General features: G+C 37.2%; 1 protein-coding gene across 4 annotated transcripts in view; it reads right to left on the reverse strand.

Annotated features, from left to right (window-relative positions):
• LOC106881469 (protein O-mannosyl-transferase TMTC4) overlaps positions 1-17,003 on the reverse strand; it is a 117,766-nt gene extending 100,763 nt beyond the window's left edge. The window contains exon 1 of one of the 4 annotated variants that reach the window (XM_089350396.1): positions 16,919-17,003. The gene's annotated coding sequence lies outside the window, so the exon portion shown is untranslated. Of the gene's footprint in view, positions 1-709; positions 899-14,129; positions 14,306-15,899; positions 16,418-16,918 lie in introns of those variants that run through there. The other 3 variants (XM_014931875.3, XM_014931866.3, XM_052966927.2) reach the window with 3 other exon arrangements.
• Positions 17,004-22,640: the final 5,637 nt, after the last annotated feature.

The following is a 22,640-nucleotide window of genomic DNA, read 5'->3' on the forward strand; positions in this document are numbered from 1 at the left end:
CCAATCAGTGACGTCTATTCAGCTGAATACAGTTACTGTTGTTCGGTGTCAAAACCCTAAAGCTAAAACCAGTACAAACGCATGAACGATGTCATAAATAAGAGTAACACGAGTAGTTGTTGACAAACAACGGGACTAATTTTATTCAAGGGAAAAGATCCCATGACACCGTTACGGCATTAATTGTTTTCACCTCAATAGACGTCAGTGATTGGTTGAAATTACCGAAATACGACAATTTTTTACATAAAATAACTTCGAATACAACATTTTTTATCTGTTCTATACCACAAAATATACAAATATTCGAAGTTTGAAAGTGTTTCGGTACCAAAAACACTACAAAAAAAATGTTGCCCGTCAAACCCCAAAGATCCTAATTTTTTTAATATTTTTAGTTTCGGTGTGCCGCCGAATTTTGAAAAGATTAATACGTGTACCGCAAGTGAAGAAAGGTAGCGGAGCACTGCCATAAGGTACTGCACAATGGAATCGAAGTTGATACTACGTAGTTGCAAAGCTGATTTCAGAACCACACAAACATGCTTGTGGCCCGATAAACAGAGTTCAGTAACGCTGCACTAACACCTTGCATAACGTTTGCAAAACTATTTGAAAGTTGTTGGAAGAAATTTAACAAGATTCAAACTGTTGCTAAGAATTTGATTGAATGTTTTATATTTTTTTAACTTAAGTTATGCTCACTTACCTCGTCGTCCTCTAACTACTCCCGTGTCTTATTTTTTTAGTTAAGGTATTCCAAGTGTTGATACACCATTTCCAATGTTTTTTTTCTCGTTATGGAATTTCCAGAGATGGGATAGTGCGCCATTCACGCAGACAATTTTCCTACTTCACCAGTTGATTATAACACCCAAAACTGCATACCAAAAAAATCGCCACTTATATCTTCCACTCAAAGCTCAAACTAAATATTAATTGTGTTAATCTTACTAGTTGTCAATTAGGCCAGTTGTTCCTTGAGTTATTTTGTGGTGGAACTTTGTACATTTTCCCAAAAGCCTATATCTATATTTTAGTCAATACTTCCACCCTAATTTATAAGACTTTAAATGAAAAATAAATTGTATAAAGAGGATTTATTAATAAAAACACGTTATTTTAAAAAATAATGAATATTTTGGTACTTTTTGGTTATCTCACCCCCATTAAAAAATTGGGTTATCTCCCCAAGTTTTATGAGAAATATTGGTACTTTTGGTTTTCATTCCCTACAAATACGTACTAAGATACGTAACCACTACGCCATATGCCCACTCCTCTTTGGTCCCAACAACAACAGAGAGTTTAATCTCGCATCTAGTATTTCAAGGCCGTTGGAAACCCATTAACCACCTTGAATCAGTCTCTTTTAGTCCTCAGACACTAACAGAACTGGCAGGTCGATAAGAGTCGTCGTGCGACTTACTAACCCCAAGATTCCGAGTTCGATTCCAATAATAATAACAACATCGAAAAATAACTTAGGAATGAGAACCCAGGTTCGAAATTTCCCCAAGACACTTGAAGAAGGCTGGAGGGTATATCAGCCGAAACGTTTGTGTTAACAACAAACAAGATGAGGACAAATATCCGTCGAATATAAATAATGTAAACAAATAGCTTTTTATTAAATTTTATCAAAACAAACCTTATATTACAGACCCGCCGGTATAAAATGGGGTACTTTTTGGTTATCTAATCCCCATTAAAAAATTGGGTTATCTCCACCCGTTTTACGAGAAATATCGGTACTTTTGGTTATCTTCCTCTCAACTAAAAAAATTGTTTAACGATAAAAAAAAAACAGAAAAAAAAAATTTTAATTAATAAACATGAAAACTGAAAAAATTAAACATCTTATTGAATCTGATAACATTTTTTTATAACAATTCATACCATGCCTATTGAGTGGGGAGCAAACGTCAACAATGTGTTGAAGTATTGAATCAAAAGGATCTCTTTTAATCCAATCTCTTGTCGCCACATAAACTCAATTTTTTTAGTGAGGAGATGACCCAATTTTTTAATGGCAATTTTTTAATGGGGGTGAGATAACCAAAAAGTACCTAAAATGTTTCTCCTAATTCGGGTCATATATTCGTAAAATTCAACGCTCATAATAATTCATGTTCAGCAATCACTCGCAAGTGAGCATGGCATGTATACAACAATCAGCGAAAGCTTGTTCTGGGCTTTCGCTGATTATTGTAAGAGTCTATGTAATCGCGAGCAAGAGTACAGACACCCTCTTGGCCCTCTCACATTTGATCCAACAGAACATCGACTATACTACAGCTGAAGAAAGGAGGGCTGCATGAGCAGTTGGCTGGGACTCGTCAGCTGAATAGATTGGTACACAACACGATGCCCGGTCCAGGAATAGAACCCACGGCCTTATTTTCGCGAGCCATTCACCCAAGACAGTAGATAAAACTATCCTACAGAATATACAAGGCTCGCCTGTCCGGGAAAAGATACCAGACTTAGAAAAAAAAATCGGTTTCTTTCGAAATAGTTCCCTCTAGTTTTTGACACGACCGCTTCCAATTCCCGCACCTACCCCGTTTTGGAACAGATCCCGGAACGCATTTTCAGGGAGCAGTGTGCCGTTCACGTAGCGAATTTTTTTTTTTTTTTTTTCAATATCTTCGTCGTTAAAATCGGCGACTTGTCAAGGTAGATTACAACCTTTTTCCTCCCCAATTTGAAACAGAATTTCACCCAAAATTGCCCTCCAAATCCTTCACTGTTTAACTTGCGACAAATTAACTGTACTGGACATACTTTATTCTAGCACTCAAAGATTGATGTCTAACAGCGGCGTGTTAGGTCAACGTAACCCATAATACAACACTGCGAACACGCTGCATTGGCTGGTTGGCGTACTTGTTTTAGAAGTCCGGTATGTTTCTCACTTCTTTATTGCCCACAAGGGGCTAAACGTAGAGGGGACAAACAAGGACAGACAAAGGGATTAAGTCGATTACATCAACCCCGGTGCGTAACTGGTACTTAATTTATCGATCCCGAAAATATGAAAGGCAAAGTCGACCTCAGCAGAATTTGAACTCAGAACGTAACGGCAGACGAAATATCGCTAAGCATTTCGCCCGGTGTGCTAACGTTTCTGCCAGCTTGTCGCCCATCTGCTATGTTTCCAGATAGATTCCCATCTCTTCCTTATTTTATTATGAAGGATAAAAACCTACAACTGTGTCGCACTCCACTTTGGTCCCAACGCCTACAGAGAGTTCAATCTCGCATTCAGTATTTCAAGGCCGTTGGAAACCCATTAACCACCTTGAATCATTCTCTTTTAGTCCTCAGACACTAACAGAACTGGCAGGTCGATAAGAGTCGTCGTGAGACTTAGTAAAAATAATAGCCAAATCCCTCTCAAATCACACCCTACTGTCTTTAAATTATAATTAGGGACGCATTGAGTAATGTAATCCTAGATACAATAAGTCAGAGAAGATAGGATGGTCGTGGCAAAAGTGTCTAATCAATCAGGGTTGACTTGGGGCTAAATAAGACAAAACAAAGTTAGGTAGAGTGGTAGTCTGATAGCATGTTGCACGTCTGTCTGTCTCTGTCTCACACACACACACACACATACACAAAAGTGGTCTGGTGTTTAATAGAACACAAATACATGTTAAGCCGTTGCTCTTCTCATAATACCATTCACTTAACAAGTGAGGCGCGACTCGTACGTTAAAAAAAGATGAAATGTAAATTAATGTAATTGTGAGCCATTGAACGAACAGTCGAATTTTTTATATTTTGTGTCACGATTTGTTTAAATTTTTATTTTTATATGCATTGCCAGTGATTGAAATGGGGGTTCGGGTACATAGGGACTTTATATAACATACATGTGAGCCATTACGAAAAGAAAATGCTGAGCACCAGCATAGATCAATCTTAATACTCGATACAAGAGGAATGTAAAACAAAACTAATCAGAACGGGATTCGAACTCAGAAAACAAAGGGCAGTAGCTAAACACGGCAAAGTATTTCTTTAGATGCTCTTGAAACTCTTGGCATCATCTAAACCCTTTGGCTGTATCTGACAACAGATTTTAGCAAATTTCTCTAGAGAATTTGATCGTGTCAGTGAGAATTCTGGCCGCTATGTACTGTATGTGGTTTATATCTTGCGTTTATATTACTAAAATTTCAGGTGTTTGTAATCGGGGAGTTGATAGAAAGCAAACCACAACTTCTTTTTATAATCGTCATCATCATTGTCATTTAAAGTCTGTCTTCCATACTGGCATGGATTGGACAAAAAACAAAAGAGAACAGTTATACGCACGCCTCGACTCTTGTTGGAATCGCCGTCAGCAACTGCGTACCACCATTGATTTTTATTTTACATTTGCTCATAGCCCATGGCAAGTGTCTTTCACTATAGCCTCGGGCTGACCAAAGCCTTGTGAGTAGATTTGGTAGGCGGAAACTGAAAGAAGCCCGTCGTCTATATGTGTGTGTCTCACCACTGCTTAACGTCCGGTGTTGGTGTGTTTACGTCCCCGTGACATAGTTGATTGGCAAAAGACACCGATAGAATAAGTACTAGGTTTTAGAAAAAGTCCTGGGATCGATTCATTCGACTAAAAAACCCTTCAAGGCAGTGTCCCAGCATTGTCGGGGTCAAATAACTGAAAAAAGCTAAAGATCAAAAGATCCCTGCATATTCCTTCATTTCTGCCACAAGCAATTGTTTAATGGCCTACAAAAACATTCAGTTTGAACATTTTTTAAGGAAACAATCCGAGGCTTGCAGAGAATACATAAGTCACTTATATGTTGCCAACACCGTTCCAGAGGTTTCCGTGCATTTATTAGAAGTAATAAATAAATCTGTTATACGCAATTCAGGCAGTTTTAAATTATGATAGCCAAATACGTATCATATTTAATGCATATACACTGTTGATTGGTTAGTTACTGCAGTATTTATTCTCAGATATCATCTCTTATGGACTTGTGTTATCCATGAGACGTTTATTTCAGGACAAATACTGCAGTAATAGGCCTGTCGACAAAGTGTATAGATTAACTATGATATATAGATTGCTAATAATAATTTTTTCTTTCTTTTCCACCAGTTGATTTCTTCAGTAGAAACAATTCGTTTTCAATTTCTTTTGGTAATATAAAAAAAAAATCCTTGGATCTTTTTTAAAACGGGGGCCACATTTTTCATTAATGTTTTACGTAGTGTTTTTGGTACCGAAAGACTTTCAAACTTCGTATACTTATCTATTTTGTGTTATAGAACAGAAAAATATTTTTGTATTCGAATTTATTTCATGTAAAAAATTGTCTTATTTCGATAATTTCAACCAATCACTGACAAGTATTCAGTTGTTTACATTTACTCCTTGGCTGATTAAGCGATGTAAAGCGTATTTAATCTCCATACCTTCGTTTTATTTGCTTTTTTCATTTTAAATTTGCTTTAACCCTAACCCTAACCCTAACCCTAGGGTTAGGGTTAGGGTTAATTGTTTCAGAATCGTTTGTTTATGTAGTCGGCACTTAATGTATATCGGCTGAATGGACGTCAGTGATTGGTTGAAATTACAGAAATACGACAACTTTAACATGGAATCATTTATGGATTTCTTTTTTTTTTTATGAAGACTAAGAGAAAAAGATGTTTTATATGACACATTCTACCAGTGTTCCAAGTTTCAAAGTGTTTCGTTAATGAAAAATGTGGCCCCCGTTTTAAAAAAGATCCAAATCCTTTCATAATAAAGCTATTATAATATTGAACAAGTGAGGGAACCTTTCAGCGCACACAGCCTGTCATGTTAGTTTTAAAAAAGTACAGATTTGATAAGATAGTCGCAAGGACATTATACCTGAACATAAAGATAATAATAAAAATAAATAAAACAAAAACAAACAGGACGGAATGGTGACGATCATAGATTTACTTGATCAGGGCTGATTTGGAGGCTATATTTTGCCATATTTTTCAAAAATTTCAATAAATTCCCCCTCGCTTGCTTTTAAACACCCTATAGGAAATTCTTCACTACTAATTACAAGGACAATCTTAGGTAATCGAAGTTTTTCGACACACTGTATTACATAAGCGAGTCTATTTAATATTCAGAACGCTCCCTCGAGCTATTTCCCTACAGCTATATTATTGATATTTGTAAGAAACGTTTTTACATGAAGTTTCTGTGAAATGTTGCAACGCAATATGTGCCGATAAGATTTCCCATCACCTCTCTCTCTCTCTAACTATACACTGTCACTTAAAGTGTTAATATAAAGTTCACCCATCACCACCACAGAGGAGTGATTTCAGGTGGGTCGTTTAACATGGACCTACCATTTCCAGAAACACCCCGCTGATTAGAGGCAAAGCGGAAAGGTTGTAGTGGTGTAGCATAAGTGGTGTAGCATAAGGGGTGTACGGGTCTCACAGGGCTGCCACCTTACATACGCGTGTTCGCTTAGTCGAAAACATTATGTTTAAGTAAGAGGACAGCCAATTTGGCTACTATGCGTAAGCCAAAACCAAGGCTACTCTACTGGCTTTGATAGAAAAAAAATTACCTCTTTATATATATATGTGTGTGTGTGTGTGTGTGTGTGTGTGTGTGTGTGGAGGCGCGTGGCTTAGTGGTTAGGGTGTCAGCATCATGATCGTAAGATTGTGGTTTCGATTCCTGGACAGGGCGACGCGTTGTGTTCTTGAGCAAAACACTTCATTTCACGTTACTGCAGTCCACTCAGCTGGCAAAAATTAGTAACGCTGCGATGGACTGGCGTTAGAAACCGGGAAACCGGGCCCATGAGCCTGGCAAGGCTTTAAAAGAGCGCATTTATTTTTATACATATATATATATACAAGTGAGTAGACAAACGAAAGGGCACTCATCACATTTATTGGGAGTTACATGCATAGACCAAAACAGTTGTGTGTGTGTGTAGTCTGCTATAATGAATCCATAAACACATAAAACATCCAAGGGTATATTTTTCTCCCTCTGAAGATATGCTCTGAAGATATGCTCAGATATAAATTTAATATTTACTGAGTATTAATGGAAAAAGTTGTAAGGGATGATGGTTAATTTGCTCTTAATAATAAACAATTAACTTCCCAATCTCCATTTTCTTCTTCTATATATAGAAAGAGAGACAAGGTGTACGTACGCCGCTATATAAATATATAAGAACGCAAAACGGTAGGTGATACAAGAAAGGGACAAAACATCCTGATAGACGATACAATATATATATATATATATATATATATATATATATATATATATATATATATATATTCCGGTCATTTCAATATGTGACCGCGTGTGTATCGTTGGCGATTTTCTTTCTCCGTCTTCCTTCTTTGAACTTTTTCTATATTTCTGATGAAGAGCTCCGCTCGAAACGTTAAATCCTCTTTCCTTTCCTGAGCGTCCAATAAAACTGTACTTATTACACGTCCTCGGGTTGTTGTTTTTTCTTGCTTGTTCATCTTTGGATTGACTATATATCTATATATATATATATGTACAGCTTTCACGTGTTTCAGTCATTTGACTGTGGCCATGCTGGGGCACCGCCATGAAGATTTTAGTCTCAGAAATCGACCCCAAGATTTATTTCTTTTTAGCTTGGTACTTATGTCGTCGGTCACTAATGCCGAACCGCTAAGTTCCGGGGACGTAAACCCACCAACACCGGTTATCAAGTGGTGGTAGGGAACAAACACAGACACAAAAACACATACAAAAGATGTTTCTTTTACTTTCCGTCTACCAAATCCACTCAGAAGGCTTTGGTTGGCCTTGTTCAAAGTGCCACGCAGTGGGACCGAATCCGGAACCATGTGACTGGGAAAACAAGCTTCTTTATCATACAGCCAAATCTTAAATTACACATCCTATATATCGTTCAGCAACTTTTTCTGTTCGGTTACTTGTATGTGTACCCATGCACAACCTGTACTTGTACATATTTGTAACACATTGTTCTTCAAACTGACAAATACTAAGTCCTCTTCCTGCACAATATTAATAAAAAAAGTTTTGTCAAAGCAACACTCATGTAATTCTCATTGTTTCTAGATGGCGTTGGACAAGTTTCAAAATTTTAAATCACCTTAATTTTATCAAGCACGGCAATTCAACCGTCTCCTTTTCAATACTCAAGGGATTTCTTGTGGGGGAGGGACTGTCCCACTCTTTCACTTTGAGAAAACTCTGCCGTATTCTAAACATAGCACTTACTACTAAAATGCTTTGCGAGAAGTTTGAAATGGAGGCTACTTATCACGTCTGGTCTGCACCAGTTATCAATGGAAATGGGGTGGATCTGTATACCACATCTAACATAGGCCTATTACCAGCTTAGTACGGGCCTGACTATCTCTTCAACCCACTTATTATCACAGTGTTTACCATGTCACTACCTCTCTTTACAGGTTGGCTTTTGACAGTGAAAGTTTTCTTGCAAATTTGAAAAAATATTGATAGAACTCGTCCTAAATTTGCTAGCGCCCAAGGCAACTGAAATTCGGCGTCCTAGCAAGTGTAACTTCTTTTTAATAAATATATAAAGTATTATCATAGTTTTAAGAATAAAACAAATTTATTTCATGTATTATTTTGATTTTCCCCCTTTGTGTAATCCCTATCAAATGATGTGACAAACCACGAAACAAGTAGCACCCCAAGTAACTGTCCCCGTTTCGGTATCTTCAGCTGACCTTGAGTATGGCTGAAGACAAAGGACAGTTTCAATAGTTTCTTGGAGGAGGAATGACTAGAATTAAGTGCGATAAATATTGTATGTTTGTAAGTGACTAGACGAAGGGAAAACATGACCAGAAATGAACTTTTAAAAATTTAGAATAGATTCCTTGGAGAAAGAAAAGACAGAAGTTGTTTAGTGTCAGACGGAACAAACAAAAAGAGTCCAATATCAACCACCACACTGATAAAATATACATATACAGGCACACACATATATCGAGTGGTATTTGGCGGGATGAGCATAGAATTGATAATTTCAAGAGTCGAGATTTCTGTAACAGTTGAAGGTGAGTAGTAACAGATTTAGTCTTGGTGAGATCCTAAACGATATAAAAGCATGTAAGGCTCTTGAAAGTACAACAGAAAAGTTAAAAACATATGCCTTTTAATTATTTTGTGGCCCTGCAGATCCTGAGTCCCCAAGCTGTGGCTAATGATTAAATAAGGCACATGTTTGCAGGATGGTAGGCGGCAGGCTCCCAAAGACAGTTTTTTATGCTGAACTAACTCAGGGCAGACGGAATCATTCATGGTGGACAGAGTCTTGGTGGTCAGAGTTTGCGACACAGGGCTGTGCCAAAGTGTCATATGAAGAACTTCGGCACCTCCCCCTCACACCTGGGAGGATAAGGCCCTGCAGCGCTTGAATGGCACCTATTACTGAAACTCGTAATTCCAGCCATTGAGGAGAAACAACAGAGAGAATATAAAAGAACACATAAGAGGCGTCACTTCTCTTCACTAGCAGCAGATAAAAAGCAGACCTTGAACATTGTTAGTAAAAAAGTCTGAGTGTGATTACTGAAGAAAGGCAGTCAACGTCGACCTTCGACGAAAGCCGAAGAAAATGGCACAGGAGATGAAGGAGACCAATTCTGAAGTAGTTATATAATCCCAGTCAACCCAGCTCTAGCAGAAAGACAACCTTGTTAGTAAAAAAAAGTTTGAGTGTGATCTACAGTCAAGCATTCCGGGTACTCCAGTCTTTCGTCCGGATGAGGACCACATTTAACATACGTTGTGAGATGCACTGATTTAATGTGTGAAGTGCAATGGGACAGCCCAAACGCATGACCGTTCTTCCGTTGTCCAGCTCGCTCCAGAGGTTCTGGTAAGTGGTCACAGAAGCGCCGAGCTTGCTGAACTCGGTAAGAATGCAACGGGTGTCTATCTTCAGCGCTGGTATATACCAAACACATTCTTGGAGGATGGAGAGGACAGAATGCTACAACTATTTTAGTATGATTTTATATGACAGCATTGGGTTGGATAGTGTTGTTATAGCCCAAGTCAACTCTGATTAGCTGACGTACGCTCACATAGATTCTAGCCATCATTATCCTAAGTTCGGATACTGTATTGCGGACGACATCACTCAATGTATCCTTTCTTTTCTAAAATGTTAGTGTAAGTTAAGGAAGATTTTATTGTTATGTCTAGCAATTCGAGCGACCATGAAGTGACTTCTGTGTTTTCTCGTGAGGTAGATTTTTGCGAGCTGTGTGTAGCTGCATTCAGAAGGGCATTTTAGTTGAACTCGAGTGAGGGTCAATAACGAGGGTGGGGTGGGGGGCGAATCAACCGGTGCATCGGCCCGGGAGTATCTGACAAAAAACTGACAGCCTCTTGAATTCTAAGAGAAAATCCCCCCGGGGCTCCGACAAAACGGTTCGCCTCGCAAAATATCTCCCGTAGGACTAGTCGGAATGCTGTAGAGCAATTTAACATTTAGCAGTAGATGGGCTGCGGTTTAACACGTAACTTGAGCAAAATTTCGTTCAAACAATTCCCGAGGGTCTTTAAAAGGGAACAGTGAAATATGAAACATCTGCCCGAAAACATGGGACAACCATAGCTGAAATGCCACAATTGGAGAAGTTGTAAATTGTTAGTGATTGCAAGCTCGTTCAAACAGGCGAATAGCGTGTTCAAATCCCACTGTTACCAAGTTGGCATTTTCTCTCACACAATTATCAGGAGTAACAATACCTACATACCGGTGATATAATTAAGAACTGTGACAAAAAGTAGTTCAGCTTCCTCCCCTGTACACACACTGAATATATATATACATATATATATATATGCATATTATATATACTTACATACACACGTAAACACTGCACGCATAACACTCGTGTGTGTGTGTGTGTGTGTAAGCCGATTATTATGATTGAGACGGCGTCATTTAGATAATTGGACATATATGGGATGTACTAATATTAACAAGAACTATTTGATAACATTATCTGTGATTATAGTAAGCGGTTTCGCTATATCTGTCTTAAAACACACACACAACCTGGTCTTGGACGTATGAGAACATACTAAAAAAAAAAACAATTATAGCTTCCACTAACTCACTCCATGCATATTTACTAACATATACACACCTGTACAAGAACCTTTATAATTATTTTTTTTCCTGCTTTAAAAAGTAAAAAGATAAAAAAAACAATATTGCGGAAGAATCAAAATATAAGACACGAATACATGTGATCGAGTTGAAATGTTAGCATGTATCGAAACCCGATCCGTATTCGTTACATAGACTTATTAAAAATAAAAACACTTAGAGGCGGAGTGACGAACAAATAATCATTGTCTTGGTGATAATTTCAAACAATCGACAGCCCACCCCCGATTCTCTTTAAAGTCATTATTATTTCTGCGTACAGATAGACCTAGCAATTACGATGACTAGTTGATATGATCATTTTAAAGTCAAATTGCCTCTATTATCTAACAAACTACTTCGGGTTGATAAGACAGGTGCTGGTGGTGATTATAAACAAACAAGGACAGCTAAATCGACATATGGAGTGTCGAGTCGTCCTCAGGTGAACAGTCAAAATAGTAATCCATTCACACATGCAAACACGAATGCATATCTATATATAGATATATACATGTGTTCTTCTATATCATGGTATTGTCGGAGAAAGTTTATATACGCACTCACCTACGCATATATATGTGTGTGTACTTCAAAGATAAATATAGTGCACGTGCTTATATCATATCCTGCAGTTATTCACACAAACACGTACGTAATCATAACACAATTCGTACATACTGATAATTCGATAAGCACACACTCCATAAATATACATATGAGGAAGGGAGCTTCTGTGCGGTCATTCGATCTGCTAGAAATAGAAGCAAAATATCCCTTGTATCATCGGTTTAAACAAATAAGGATACATTGGATAATGTAGCGCTAAGTATCCTTAAAAAGATAGGATGGTCATGACTGGAATGTTTTGATCATTGGTCAACTCAATCATAGCTAACCTGGGGCTAAACAGCAACACATCACACGCACGCAGTTCATTATATACACATAAACCCATAATACTATAAGTTCGTATATACTCCATAGACATACTTTATGCACAAAGTTTATATATATGAATACCATGAATACCATCAACATAATTACACACGCACACAATTAATACACACAATATATATGTGAAATATGCAGAAAGTTTACTTAAAACTAATAGCATACACAATTTATATATCCTTGTATCTCAATTCATATAAGTCGTATGGAAAGGTGAAACTCTAAGTAGCAGTTTGTTATGTTTTTGTAGCTTTAATAACACAGTGTGTGTGTACACAGAGCCACCCCTACGTGTGTGTGTATGTGTGTGTATATATATATATATATATATATATATATATATATATATATATATATATATATATATATATATATATATATATATATATATATATATATATATATATATATATATATATATATATATATATATATATATATATATATACTGGCTGTGTGGTAAGAAGCTTGCTTCCCAACCACATGGTTCCGGGTTCAGTCCCACTGCGTGGCACCTTGAGCAAGTGTCTTCTACTATAGCCTCGAGCTGACCAAAGCCTTGTGAGAGGATTTGGTGGACAGAAACTGAAAGAAGCTCGTCGTATATATATATATATATATATATATATATATATATATATATATATATATATATACATATATATGTGTGTGTGTGTCCGATGTTGGTGTGCTTACGTCCCCGTAAGTTAGCGGTTCGGCAAAAGATTCCGATAGAATAAGTACCAATCTTACAAAGAATAATTCCCGGGGTCGATTTGTTCGACTAAAGGCGGTGCCCCAGCATGGCCGCAGTCAAGTGACTGAAACAAGTAAAAGAATATATATATATATATATATATATATATATATATATATATATACACACACACAACTAGGTAAATCCTTTTAAAACGTGTCTATGCAGTACACAATCACACAGGTGTACGTACAGGTGTAATATAATACTCACACTTAGAGAAGATAATATACGACGTGTGTGTATACAGGAAGTGGGTACAATGATATCGTAGTAAGTTTCTAACAAACTTAGCGACTCGGTTTCAATTTTCACTCGGAACCACTTTATTCAACGTTATAGTCTTTTAGCTAAATATATATCACAACTTCCCTACTTTGATATTTCATTCTATAAATATCACGCTTTACCTCTTTTCTCTCTCTCTCCCTCACACAGACACACATGTAATCTGCACACAGGAATGTGGTCGTGCCCACTCTACTATAGTAGACTATTTCCAAACACCAGATAGTGATATTCGCTGTCTATTTATAACGATGGTTGTCGAGGAAGCACTGATACCGTTATGTTTGTATACAAAGGCTGTATCCATGCGTGAGTCCTCTCTTTTTGGGTAGTGTATATGTATGTGTGTGCATATATCTACCTATATATATTATATATATATATGTGTGTGCGTGTGTGTCTGTAGAACAATAAGCTAGGCTAACAGCAGAACTTGGCACCAGATCATTATAGATTCCGAGGCGACTGCAAGTGACGTCCATCCATGTGCTTTAACAGAACATAACAAGTAACAATCTTAGCAGACAAACTTAGCGAAATTAAAAGCTCTCTCCTACTATTTTAAGAAATCTGCGAACACGCCCGATTATTATCCCTCAAAAAAAAAACAATCACTTCTTACACGCACACACAACATAATAAATACTTTTTAAATTTTACATCCTAAAAATGCCTAGATACTTAAGAAAAAAAATTACATGTGTTTTGCGATTGAAGCGTATTGTTGCATTATTTACTCTTTCTCGTGTATCTATCTCTCTTGCATAAAACTTGCTTTAAAATAGAGACGTTTTTTTTAAAATAGAAAACATCCGAAACATAGGAATATATAACTACGAATTCCACAATAAAGACACTAAAAGTAAAAGAAAAACAAACTACAATAAATAAAATCAAATAAAATCCCAAGAAAAAGTGAAGAATCTTCGACTTACAGAATGAGATTCTTGTGTCTCCGATCTCACTGGCCTGCCGACTGACTTTAGTGAATGACTGAATGGAAGGCAGGCAGTCAGGCAAGTCAAACTACAAAAGTATTATTGCCTATCAACAAGAGTCAGCCAGCCACCCAACCAGCCAGCCAGCACAGCTGACTTTAAGAATCGGGAAGGCTGAGGCGGATGGGAGAGGGTGGTGGTGGTGGTGGTACTCGAGAGGGATACAGAAGAACCTGCTTCATCTTTGACACACACACACGCACACACAAGAACATGTATATATACATACAAAAATACATATACACACACAAAAACATGCCATACATACACACACACAGTATATAGTCATATATATATATATATATATATATATATATATATGCATACACACATATACACTCATACATATATATATACATATACAAATACACACATATTTATACACGTACATGCACACGTTTATACACACGCTTCGACTCAACGAGAACTTTTTATGTGGAGATCCGAAATGCTAGAAACAGCAGCCAAATTTTCCTCACTTCGTACCCCGCCTACTATCTTATCAAATCACACGCACCGCCTACTATCTTAAAACAAAAACAAAAACACAGAAAAGAAAGAAAACAAAGACACATTCGGCATTGTCGTCCTATATACACAAAAATGACAGGGTGGTCGTGGTTGGAATTCCTCTGATCATAGGTCTCCTGTGTTATAACTCACACTCAACATTGCATACAAACATTCATTCAAACATGCATGCACAGACACCGATTTCGTGCACTCGACCGAATGAAGGACAGAAACAACACAAACAGAAAAGAACAAACGAAGAAATAAGCGAAAGAAGAATGTGAGAGGGGATGAAGGGACGAAAACTGCTTTTAAAAGACAAGTACATCCAGACACAAACACATTCATAAACACATCCACAGACAAACACATACATATCTACACTCATTCACACACACACACACACATATATATATACATACATACACACACAATGGTACATGCAACACAGTCAGCACATTTGACTGTTGAAGTGAAAAAACAAAATGCTGGAAGAACAGAATGGATGTAAGAAAGATAAAGCAAAATGAAATAGACGGAAGGCGACGATGGGGGGGGGGGGGAAATTAGATAATATATATATTGTATACGCATATATACACGCATATGTGTACACAGACATATACACACATTTATACATGAATACTTATTGTTATATTTATAATTTACACATACACACACACACACATACATACATACATATATATATATATATATATATATATATAATCCCTGAGTTATGGTCTCTTAGATGACTGACGCACACACACACACACACACACACACACACACATATATATATATATATATATATATATTGATACTGATATACATATATACTTATATGTGTATGTGTGTGTATATATATATATATATACATATATACATATGTGTGTATGTGTTTATATATACATATAGGTGAATGTGCATATATATATAAATAGACATACACACACACACTTGTATGTGTGTACGCACAGATAAAAAGAGGGGAAGATGTCCTATGTAAGTGTGCGTGCGTGCGTGCGTGCGCGAGTATGTCTATTATTTTGAGTGACTCATAACAAAAGTAGAAAAGAAAACAAAATACTTATAATGACAAAACACACACACACACACACCAGCTCATCACCAATAATAATGCACCCCATCACACATCACACACATAAACACACACACCATATTTGGCCTTACCTGCTCTGTCTTTTATCAGCCAGCAGCGATTTGGTGGAGACGAAGAGAGGAACTCGATGAATAAATGAATGAGATAAATACTAAATAAACGGCTGTATGGAGAAACTCCAGCATTCGAAGAAAGTTTGCAATCTCTGTTTTCCCCTCTTTTTTTTTGTCTTACCTATACCCTTAAAGTGTTAATGAGTCACCAAAGTCCGGGTCATAGACACAAAGAGTTTATACATTGTCATTTGCTTTGCTTGAAGTTTCAAACTGCGAGGGAAAAACAAGTGTTAGGGATTTTAAATTATCATACATAGGTTTTTGCACGTGCATCTCTCTCTCTCTCTCTCTCTCTCTTTCTTTCTTTCTTTTTCTTTCTCGCACTTTCTCTATCTCTGTCTCTGTCTCTCTGTCTTTCTCTCTCTCTTAAGCACACATATATGGGTGAATGCGCGCAAATGTGTATATATGTATATATACACACACACACACATGTATCGCCCTCTTTCTCTATATATCTATACATTATATATATATATATATATATATATATATATATATATATATATATATATTATACAGTGTACAGTTTCGTAATTGATGGAATCATTTAAATCTTGTGTATATTAAATGTGTGTGTGTGCGTGTGTGTGTGTGTGTGTGTGTCTGTATAGAGAAGGAAGGAAACAAAGATGCATAATTAGTATATATGTATATATAGTTATATATGCACGCATGCATATATATACTCTCACACACACACACACGCACGCGCACACTCACGCGCGCGCGCATATAGCCACAGATACACATGGTGTAGATGTATGAGCGTCTAGTTGTCCAATCAGCTGGACAACTTACAATTGAATTAACGTGCAAAGTCGCAAAGGATTTTTGCAGACACGTGTACCTTTAATTTAATTCTCAGGTGGAATAAGCGTGACAGTGTAACAAGGCAGGACCTTTGAATCATACTTACAGACCGTCTGGCAGGAAAGGTTAGGCCGACCCGAGATTATGGTGAAGGAACTTACCAAAGATAGTCTGTAATCAGATCGAACCTGGGACTTCACAGTTGCGAAACAAACTTAACCTCATACATATATATGTATATATGTGTGTACGCCTCTGTGTGTATGTGCGTATTTATTATATATGTAGTATTGTATATATTATTTTATATGTATTATTGTATACGTATTATTATATATGCATTATTGTATATGTATTATATATGCTTATAATTGTATGTGCCTATAAATACAAAGATTTACGCATGTATACACACATGTACACATAAATGTGTACAGGTGCATAGAACTTGTATAGGTATACGCATACACTGTGTATTTATGTATATGCATGTATATATATATATATATATATAAGATGGGGAAGGCCGGTTTATGGGATTACCTTAGGTTTCCCGTTCATAAAGGGTTTAGTTTTATGGCGTATTGTCATTGGGATCTGACGATACACCCTAAAGCTAAACCTTTTATGAACGGGAAACCTAAGATAATCTCATAAACCGGCCTTCCCCATCTTTAATATATATCGCTCTACATCTTAGAGTGTGCTTCTTTCGGGTTTGTTATTTTACATACGATATACATATATATATATATAAGGTGCTGACATGAGTGCCTGGAAGCAGTTTGCTTCCTAATCACATGGTTCCGGGTTCAGTCCCACTGCGTGGAATCTTGGACAAGTGTTTTCTATAGCCCAGGCCGAACAAAGCCTTGTGGGTGAATCTGGTACACGGAAACTGAAAGAAGCCCGTCGTGTATATTTATATCTATATATATATATATAGAGAGAGAGAGATTTTTTAAAAATTTTACTTGTTCCAGTCATTTGACTGCGGCCATACTGGAGCGCCACATTAAAGGGTTCTTAGTCGAAGAAATCGACCCCAGGACTTTTACTTTGTAAGTCAAGTACTTATTCTATCGGTGTCTTTTGCTGAACTGCTAAGTTACAGGGATGTAAACACACCACATAAATATATACATATATATAAGTGTATTATATATATATATATATGTGTGTGTGTGTGTGTACATACATACATACATACGACAGGCTTAGTTTCCATCTACCAAATCCACTCACAAGGCTTCATTCGGCCCGAGGCTACAGTAAAAGACACTTCCCCCAATGTGCCATGAAGTGGGACTGAACCCGGAGCCATGTGGTTGGGGAGCAAGCTTCTTACCACACAGCCACGCCTGTATAAATCCATGTGTATTTATGTTTGTCTTCCACCATCGCTTGAATACCGGTATTGTTTTGTTTATCTCACTGTTATCTAGCAATTCGGCAAACAAATCCGATAAAGAAATAATTACTAAGGTCGATTCATTCGACTGAAACCTCCAAAGCGGTGCCCCAGCATGGCCGCAGTCAAATGACTGAAAGAAGTATAACATAAAAGATAAATAATATACATAGACGACTATAGTTTTGTCTACAGATGTATGTATTATGTATGTGTAACAATTGCGTGAGTGCATAAGTGCATATATATATACATACAAACACATAAATATATATACCCCACTATTTACTGACTTATATATATATATATATATATATATATATATATATATATATATATATATATATATACCGGAGTAAGCACATGCAATGTGCAACAAGGTGGAAAAAAGAGTACTCAAATACCAGAGGTAGAGTAATATGCTTTATATTTCTGCTGCTTTTAAATAAAGTATATATATATATATATATATATGTAACTGTATTTACATATATGCGTGTATAAATCTAATCGTTCATTCATATGCACTCACACACGCTCAATTCACATGAAAACTGAAACTTAATCGCCCTAGCATTTTTTAAATTATACACTTGTTGATGTCTGCATGCGATGATGTCTGTATAGACTAAAATTTTAAAACAACAACCATGAAAACCAAAGGGAAAAAAAAATATTTTAGTATGTTAAAGGCAATGCTGGGTCATGAACGGAGTACTAATTGCATGTGTGAATTATGAACTTGTTTTGTGGCTCAGCGAACATAGACTCTTGTGTTGCGTTAGTGTTGTATTGTACTCTGTGTGTGTGTGTATGTGTGTGTGTGCGCGTGTGCGCCGTGTACGTCTGCGTGCCTGTGTGCGCCGTGTATGTCTGCGTGCCTGTGTGAAAGAGAGAGAGAGAGAGGGTGTGAGAGACAGCAACAATGTACATTCTTTCTCCACAAACACACACGCACACACATGAATATATATAAATATATACATATATAAATTCGCACACACACACACACTTATACATACACAAAGTATATCCGTTTGAAAGTATGTAAGATAACAATGAAGGCTTTGCTGAAAAAAATGTGAGCTGTATGTATGTATGTATGTATGTATGTACGTATGTATGTATGTATTTATGTATGTATGTATGTGTGTGTGTATGTATGTACGTATGTATATACGTATATGTATGTCTGTATGTATGTATGCATGTATGTACGTACGTATGTTTGTATGGATGCACGTACGTATGTTTGTATGGATGCACGTACGTTTGTATAATGCCGAGGCGTAGCTGTGTAGTAAGAAACTTGCTTCCCACACACGTAGTTCTGAGTTCAGTCCCACTGTGTGGCACCTTGGGCAAGCGTCTCCTACTATGCCTCAGGCAGATCAATGCCTTGTGAGAGGGTTTGGTACAGGGAAATTGAAAGAAGCCCGTCGCATATGTGTGTGTGTGTCCGCACTATCGCTTGACAACCGGTGTTGGTGTGTTTACGGCCTCATAACTTAGCGCTTCAGCAAAATAGACCATAGAATAAGTACCAGGCTTTAAAAAGATATAATCCTAAGGTTGATTCATTCGACTAAAAATTCTTCAAGGCTATGCCCCAGCATGGCGGCAGTCTAATGACTGAAACAAGTAAAAGATGTGTATGTGTGTGTGTGTGTGCCTATGTGGTTGTGTGATAAGAAACTTGCTTCCCAACCACATGGTTCCGGGTTCAGTCCCACTGGGTAGCATCTTGGACAAGTGTCTTCTACTATAACCTCGGGCCGACCAAAGCCTTGTGAGTGGATTTGGCAGACAGAAACTGAAAGAAGCCCATCGTAAATATATATCAGGCTGAGTGAAAAGTAAGCAACGTTTTGAACTATGAAGAATTTGTACCCGATGTTTGCAGAGTTTTGAATTTTTTAAACATTTGTTTTTCTAATTGTCTGATAATACAGACATAGACACCTGCCCAGATGCATCAATAAATTAACATTGTTACAATCATCTGAAATGGAACTGTTAAAGCGCAATATTCGATCAAGTTTGCTATTCAACTTCAAAAAAGGATGTAATGTAGCTGAAACTGCTCGTGATATCAATGAAACCTTTGGTGAGGAAATGACCAGTGAGTGGTCAGCTCGAAAGTGGTTTGAACGATTTCGTAGTGGAGACCTCAGTCTTGAAGATCGTGAGTGTAATGGATGCTCATCTGTCATCGATGACGGTCAATTAAAGACCATTATTGAGAAAGATCCACGTAAAACCACTTGTGAACTGGCAAAAGAACTTCAAGTTAGCCAGAAAACTGCCTACAACCATTTGCATGCGATCGGAAAATAAAAAAAGCTCGGCAAATGGGTACCACACGATTTGAATGAAAATCAGAAAATGCGCAAATATGAAATTTGCTCGTCATTTATTCTCCGAAACCAGACCGATCCATTTCTCGACCGTATTGTAACTTGCTATGAAAAGTGGATTCTGTACAATAATAAAAAAAACTTTCTTCGCAATGGTTGGACTAAAATGGAGCACCGAAAGCCTTCTCTAAACCCGAGTTCTTCAAAAAGAAGGTTATTGTGACTGTTTGGTGGTGTACTACTGAACCCATAACATCTTAAAACATAGAAAAACCATTACTGCAGAAACATATTGCCATGAAAAGGTAATGCTGGATAGATTGCTTCTGCACATGCTGATGAGGTTCTACCAGAATCGCAATGTTGGTTCAGTGATAGTAGGAGTACTATGGATATGATATTTTCGGCTAGACAGTTGCAAGAGAAGTGCATCGAACAGGATATTGACTTATACCAGATTTTCATTGACCTACCAAAAGCGTTTGATTCTATGAATAGAATTGCACTTGGGAGATCCTAAAAAAGCTAGGATGCCCTGAAAATTTTGTGTGAATGCTTAGACAATTTCATGACAAGATGGAAGTGAGAGTTAATGCTGGAGGTACCTTATCAGATCTAATTTCTGTGGAAAATGGTGTAAAGCAAGATGATATTCCTGCTCCTACACAATTGTCTTTCAAATAACTTTTAAAGATTGCCCCGAAGGGGTCTATATAAGATATAGGATATAGGACAACAAGAAAACTGTTTAATCTCAAATGACTCTGTGCCAAAACGAAAGCTCTGCATTCTCACCTTATTGAGTTTCTGTATACAAATGATTGTGACCTCTTGGCACATTCTCAGAAAGATATACAGTACATGGTAAATGCGATTTCTGCAACATGTGCAGCATTGGGTCTAACAATCAATCTAAAAAAACTGTTATAATGTACCAGCCCGCGCTCTCCAAGATGTATGTGGAACCTTTTATAACTGTAAATGGACAAAGGTTGGAAACCGTACCTAGATTTATTTATTTAGGAAGTACCTTGAGCACTGCTGGTCTTGATGATGAAATTTCATACCGAATCAGCAGGGCTAGTAGTGCTTTTGGTAGGCTTGATAGGCGTCTGTGGAAACAACATAATATATCTTCACAAATTAAAGTTAAGGTATATAACACATGCGTCCTCCCATCTTTGCTATATGGAAGTGAGGCATGGGTTGTTTACCCTAGGCAATCAATACTGTCTGAGAAAGATTTGGGGGATAAACTGGAAAATGGTTATTAGTAATGTGGAGGTGCTTGAGAGGAGTGGCAGTAGAAGTATAGAGTCAATGATTTTGCAAAGACGTTTGAGGGGGGGGGGGATTTGGTAAGGGTGAGTGATGAGCGACTGCCCAAGCAGCTATTGTATGGTAAGCTGGAAGATGGCAGGAGACCAGCACATAAGCCTAAACTAAGGTTTAAGGATTGCCTTAAAAATACTTTAATACAGACAGGAATTGCAGCTGGTAATTGGGAGAGGGAGGCACAAGACCGCGATGGATTGGGGAAGATAGTGCATGATGGTTGTTCAAGGTTTGAGAGGGAGAGAGTGAAGTATGAGAGAATTAGAAGGGGGAACATGTGGAAAGTGAGTGAGTGTTGCTTTTTATGTGTGAGGTTTGTGGGCGGAAGTGTTTGAGTCGTGCAAGCCTGGTGAGCCATCAAAATTCTGATAGAAATCGACCCATGATAAACAATGATGTGCCTATTAAAATTCATAACAGAACGTGTGTAAAATGTTGAAGGGTGTGTCTCTCAGTTGGAGGTCTAGAAGGACATGTTAAGAGAATGCATATGGTGACATCTGTTTCTCCTGCCAGCCAGTACAGTTGCCTAGTATGTAATAAAATGTGTAAAAGCTTGGCCGGGCTTAAAAGTCATATAAGGGCATCACATGGCAACAATTATGAATCACTTCAGTAAGTCTTCTTGGCAATGGCTTTTCTCGTGTAACGAAGATGCAGCTGTGATATACATACATACATACATACATACATACATACATACATACATACATATATATATATATATATATATATACGTATATATATGTATGTATGTATATATATATATGTATATATATA

The sequence above is a fragment of the Octopus bimaculoides genome, chromosome 4, assembly GCF_046866305.1.
Source record: "Octopus bimaculoides isolate indiv1 chromosome 4, ASM4686630v1, whole genome shotgun sequence".
Classification (NCBI taxonomy): domain Eukaryota; kingdom Metazoa; phylum Mollusca; class Cephalopoda; order Octopoda; family Octopodidae; genus Octopus; species Octopus bimaculoides.